We start from the raw sequence: 5,363 nt of genomic DNA, 5'->3' as shown, positions 1-5,363 counted from the left end.
TTACATATTTAAAATCATGGCAATAATATGTGTTCCAGTGGCTCCAAGGCCCAAACAAAGCAAATGTTATGAATGAAATTGAAAAGTATGAATCAAAAGACATCTTTAACTTAAAAATGAATATGAGAGGCAGTAAACTTGACCAACTGTAATGTGAATAAATCTGTGATTTCAAACTCAGATTTTGTAATAAATACATAAACCAAACAACGTCACCAATAACGTGAAGTAGTGTCAGACTAGAGGTCAATGACGTCACATGATGTGGCGGACCCCCTCAAAGCGCGCAGGTCCAGCTCATTAAGACTAATGGCGGCCAAAGTCGAGAAATAAAGGCAACGACACGGACGACAACTGCAAAGAAGAAAGTGAAAAAAAAAGCTTAAATACAAAAGTCAGCAGAAAAAACAACCAGCAGGCGAAAGTGCTGTCGCCTGTGAGTTAAACTTGAAGCTTGTTAACAGGTGAGTAAACGTTAAAATGCTAACTTAAGCTAACTTAAGTCTAGCTGAAGCTGGACTCTTTATGTCAGCCTGCTGTCTGCTCACTGTTTGTCTCTGCAGCTCTGACTCTGTTATGATTATAATCTTATTTCATGGTTACAGTAGAAGGAGGGAGCTCAGAGAGAAAACAATGTTTAGTTCATGTTCATCCAGCGTGATAGAAAAAAATAATGAGCTCCATATGAGCAATAATATTAAAATGTCATCTGTCATACACGAGCTACATGCATCATATCGTAGACTGTCATAAAGACACTTCCATGGACATCAAGAACATCTCTAATGTCAATAGATTGATTAGTTAGTGTTTTGTTGCGTACTTGCAGTGGACTGAAAGTTTCATGTTTCATCAGTACAGGTAACTCAGTGGTGGTCACTTCAGTGTGAAACACTGCCATCTTGTGGTCAAGTTATGGAACTATAACTGATAGGTGCAGTGTTTTTATGAACTTCCTGTTGTTGTTGTTGCTGTGTTGTTTGAAGGAACTAAATTCAGTCATATTACAAACTCCAGTTTATTCACATGGATCAATCTCCAAAATACTTTCTGCATTTGACTGCACATGGATCGGAGGACGCTTTCACAGATTGTTGTCATGTTCTCACTTTTACTTTATAATTGTCCTTGAGCTTAGAAATATGAAATTGATTATAATTCAGATGGGGATCAGTTGAAATCCTCTGCAAAAATGATCAAGGTGTGTCAGTGTGTGTTAACAGCTGTCAGTCGACAGACAGCAGGTGTGAAGATCAGGTGGGGAGGGGTTGTCGTGGCCGAGTGGTTAAGGCGATGGACTAGAAATCCATTGGGGTCTCCCCGCGCAGGTTCGAATCCTGCCGACAACGATTGTTTTCTCAGCTTGTTCCAGCTGGATTGTTGAAGCTTAACCCTTAGGCCAGACTGGTGCTGTTGTGCAACGTGAACTGCAAGCCAGACACAGATGTACAGAACAAGAAGAACCGGTACACCACAGTTAGCGTGTCAGAGTTTAGTCTGTGAATCCTCTTGGATATATTTTAGTGACATTCCAGGTTGCAGTGTGAGCTATCAGCCTTCCAAAAGCTGAAATGAATGAAAAAACAGCAGATTTGGCTAGGGAGGGGTTGTCGTGGCCGAGTGGTTAAGGCGATGGACTAGAAATCCATTGGGGTCTCCCCGCGCAGGTTCGAATCCTGCCGACAACGATTGTTTTCAGCTGGATTGTTAAAGCTAAGCCCTCATTCAGACAGGGGCTTCGGTCGAATAGTCAGTTTTGCTTAGGAACCTTCCTCACTGAGTGAAATGACGTAGAAGTAGTAACGCAGCCACCATGATAAGAGCTGTTCAAATTCTCTAACTGTTAAGGAAAGGAGCTTCAGTGCTTCCTTTATTATCTCCTTTAGCTTAGGAAACACCGGACCATCCTTTACCAGAAGAAAGGAGGTAATGCCGTCCCACAATTCCTCGCAGCAGCGACAAAAATTGACGCACCATATAGACTATAACATGTAAAAAAAAAAGTTATTATTATTTATTTTTATTTAGATATGCGACTGCTATTATTTTAATAGCTTTTCCTCTTAAAAAACACAAAATGTACTATTATTATATTATTATTATTATTATTATAAATTATTATCATTACCTACCAACAGATCACATCAACAACATTCGCAGTCACATGATGACTTAGTCTAGTGCAGTAGTTCTCAAACTTTTTTGGTCATTTCCCACTTTGGACAAGCCCCACCCACCCCCATCGCCCCAACACATTGCTAATGAAATACGCCAAGCGTAACATTTTCAAGTAACATCATGTTCTATCTAAATTCTAGCTCAATAACATCAAATTAAAGAATGTTAATTCTTTATTTAATTCCTGTTCCTTATAGTCACACAAACACACACACATGCACAGTCACTCTCTAGTGTAGTGCGTGATCTTGCTCCAGATTCTGGGAGATTGGATCTCATTTGCGGGCGTCAGGGAGCTGCTATCAATATGCAGGAGACTCCCAGAACTTCTAGGAGAGTTGGGATGTCTGGAAAAAAGTAGGCATAGAAAGGAAAATTTCCACCCGTTTGGCGCGCCCCACCTGACACGTCTCTATTCCCCACTAGTGGGGCACGCCCTACACTTTGAGAACCGCGGGTCTAGTGTTGGATTGTCTGAACACTGTGGGCGTCTTCTCCTCAGTCCTTATGAATTCTCCTTCACATCTTTCCTTGACCTTGACCTTCTATCGAGATCAAGGAAAAGTGGCTAGGAAAGGACTTAGGAGCTTATTTGTTTTGACTATTTGACCGTACCCAGAGTGTCAGAGTTTAGTCCATGAATCCACCTGGCTAGTCTCAGTTTTAGAGACAGTTCAGACTGACTGTGGACGAGAGGAGGTGTAAATATCAGGTGGGAGGGGTTGTCGTGGCCGAGTGGTTAAGGCGATGGACTAGAAATCCATTGGGGTCTCCCCGCGCAGGTTCGAATCCTGCCGACAACGATTATTTTTTCAGCTTGTTTCAGCTGAATTGTTGAAGCTTAACCCTTAGGCCAGACTGGTGCTGTTGTGTAACGTGAACTGCAAGCCAGACACAGATGTAGAAGTTGTGTACATAACAAGAACAAGAAGAACTGGTACACCACAGGTAGAGTGTCAGAGTTTTTACATACAAATAAGTAATCAGGAAGCCATCAGGACGATAAACATCGTGAGGCACTGTGTGGATTACGTAAAAGAGGCGGTAGAGGAGGAAGGCTAACCAGTCTTATTGTGTTAATAAAGACACGACAGGACTCAGGTCCCAAACCTTCTGGATCCATATGTTATATGAAGGGGGGGGGGGGGGGGGTGGTTTCAACCATCTACTAGTTATGCACTTCAGTGCTGCTGTAATATATTTAAATGATATTCCTCTGACCTCCTTTTTCAATCCTTTAGGCATCACTCCTAATAGAGCCACAGTAGGATCCCGATGTATATCCTGTTGGAAAACCTCTTTAAGAGCATCAAATACCTCTCCCCAGAATGTCTTTAGTTTGGGACATAACCAGAATACATGGTTATGATTGGCAGTATGTGCGCCACAATTCCTCCAGCATGAGCTGGAACGTGACTGGCTCATTCTAGATACTATTTCTGGAGTCCTGAAGAATCTAATTATTCTTTTCCACTTAAACTCCCTTCATGTATTTGAACTTGTGGAGTGTCAGAGTTTAGTCCATGAGTCCTCCTTGATATCCTCAGTTTTTAGTGACATTCCAGGTTGCAGTGCGATCTATCAGTCTTCCAAAAGCTGAAATGAATGAAAAAGCAGCAGAATTCCCCTCCCCTAGGGAGGGGTTGTCGTGGCCGAGTGGTTAAGGCGATTGACCCCGCGCAGGTTCGAATCCTGCCGACAATGTCTGGATGTTTTAAACACAGCCCAGAGCAAGCTAGAGGGACTCTGAACGTGAGCAAACACTGCGGGAGTAGTCAGTGGCCATTTGCAGGTGCTAGTCAGAAAACATTACCATGCACTGGGCAACCTGCGCAGGTTTGAATCACGTCAAAACCGAGCTTCCTCTACTCAATGAAGTGGGGGATGCACTGTATAGAAACAATATTGCAATTCGCAACTTCAGTGAATCCCTGTGAATTCAGGCCGGTGTTGCAATTTTAACCAGGGAGGTTTGGGGGCGAGGGTGGCACGCGCCCACCTGCCCTGACCTCGTCGCTTCTTGGGGCCGTGGACTTAGTGCTCGCTGCGCCCTCTCCGGCGCGACTGTCAAATCGCAACTTATCGCAACTTTCCCTTCCTCCTGCAACAAAATCGCAACAAAAATGTAAAAAGCACCGCAACTTTCACCGCAGTTTTTTTGAAAACCTCATGCAACATCAGGCATTTTAGGCTGCAACTATTTAAAAAAAAGGCCCCCGAAATCCTGGTAATGTTACTGCTGGTTACCACAGAGCAGACAGCGCTTTCACACCATGGCTTTCCCACTCTTCCTGCCCTTTTTCCTCCCGTCTCTACGTGTGGAACTCCTGACACAAACCGCTGAGTCTGCAGTGTCATTTTTTCCTTTTCCGCAGCGATGGTGGTATAGTGGTGAGCATAGCTGCCTTCCAAGCAGTTGACCCGGGTTCGATTCCCGGCCATCGCAGCTGGACTCGATCTTCTTCTTGGCCAGCGTTTACAGGACACGTACGATTGCTTTTGTGGGACTCGGACTTGATATACGCTCCCGTTTCACAGCAATTTACACCTCGTTCCATGTCACCCTGGCGACTCCCGTGACCACCCTTTTGTCTCGAGAAGATGGCCGTATAAAACCCAGCTGTCTCTATTCGATGAAGCTCCATCAACAACTATTTCTCAACTCAGACCTCAGATTATGTCACCCTGACGACTCCCATGGTCACACTTTTGAAATGCATGGAACTCGTTGGTCGTCATTAGAGGCCCATTGAGTGGGGATGAGTAGTGAAAACGGCAATTCCTCTGCCCTTGACTCCACTTGCGAAATTCTGGATAGAGTTTTCTCCAGCACAGATTGACTGATGTCTTAGTATACACCTCTGCTCTGTTGAGTTGTTCAAAGGTTCTATAGCCAGTGACACTTTTGCTAATTAGCTGCAGGCAAGTTAAACTACACGTCAATCTGTTGTTGCACGTTTGCCGCGCGTCTCCGATGTCTTCAAAGCAGTACGCGTGGGGGATGTAGCTCAGTGGGAGAGCGCATGCTTTGCATGTGTGACGCCCCGGGTTCAGTCCCCGGTATCTCCATCAGGATTTATGTTCACTCGCGTGATGTCTCTCAGTGTAGCCCCATTCAGAGCAGACGGATTGTAAGCGGCAAGTTTGAGTCCGCTGGACGTCTCGCAGCAACCTCACTTGCTCAC

At 44.4% G+C, this 5,363-nt stretch overlaps 4 non-coding genes across 4 annotated transcripts; all 4 read left to right on the top strand.

Annotated features, from left to right (window-relative positions):
* Positions 1-1,267: 1,267 nt before the first annotated feature.
* On the top strand, positions 1,268-1,349 carry trnas-aga (transfer RNA serine (anticodon AGA)). Its single transcript has one exon. It is a non-coding gene; the product is annotated as a tRNA-Ser (tRNA).
* Positions 1,350-1,606: 257 nt separating this feature from the next.
* Positions 1,607-1,688, top strand: trnas-aga (transfer RNA serine (anticodon AGA)). Its single transcript has one exon. It is a non-coding gene; the product is annotated as a tRNA-Ser (tRNA).
* Positions 1,689-2,899: 1,211 nt separating this feature from the next.
* Positions 2,900-2,981, top strand: trnas-aga (transfer RNA serine (anticodon AGA)). Its single transcript has one exon. It is a non-coding gene; the product is annotated as a tRNA-Ser (tRNA).
* A 1,571-nt stretch (positions 2,982-4,552) lies between these two features.
* On the top strand, positions 4,553-4,624 carry trnag-ucc (transfer RNA glycine (anticodon UCC)). Its single transcript has one exon. It is a non-coding gene; the product is annotated as a tRNA-Gly (tRNA).
* Positions 4,625-5,363: the final 739 nt, after the last annotated feature.

This window comes from Larimichthys crocea, chromosome XXIII (assembly GCF_000972845.2).
Source record: "Larimichthys crocea isolate SSNF chromosome XXIII, L_crocea_2.0, whole genome shotgun sequence".
Taxonomy (NCBI): domain Eukaryota; kingdom Metazoa; phylum Chordata; class Actinopteri; family Sciaenidae; genus Larimichthys; species Larimichthys crocea.
The sequence above is the reverse complement of the archived record's forward strand: the minus strand, read 5'-3'. Positions and strand labels throughout refer to the sequence as shown.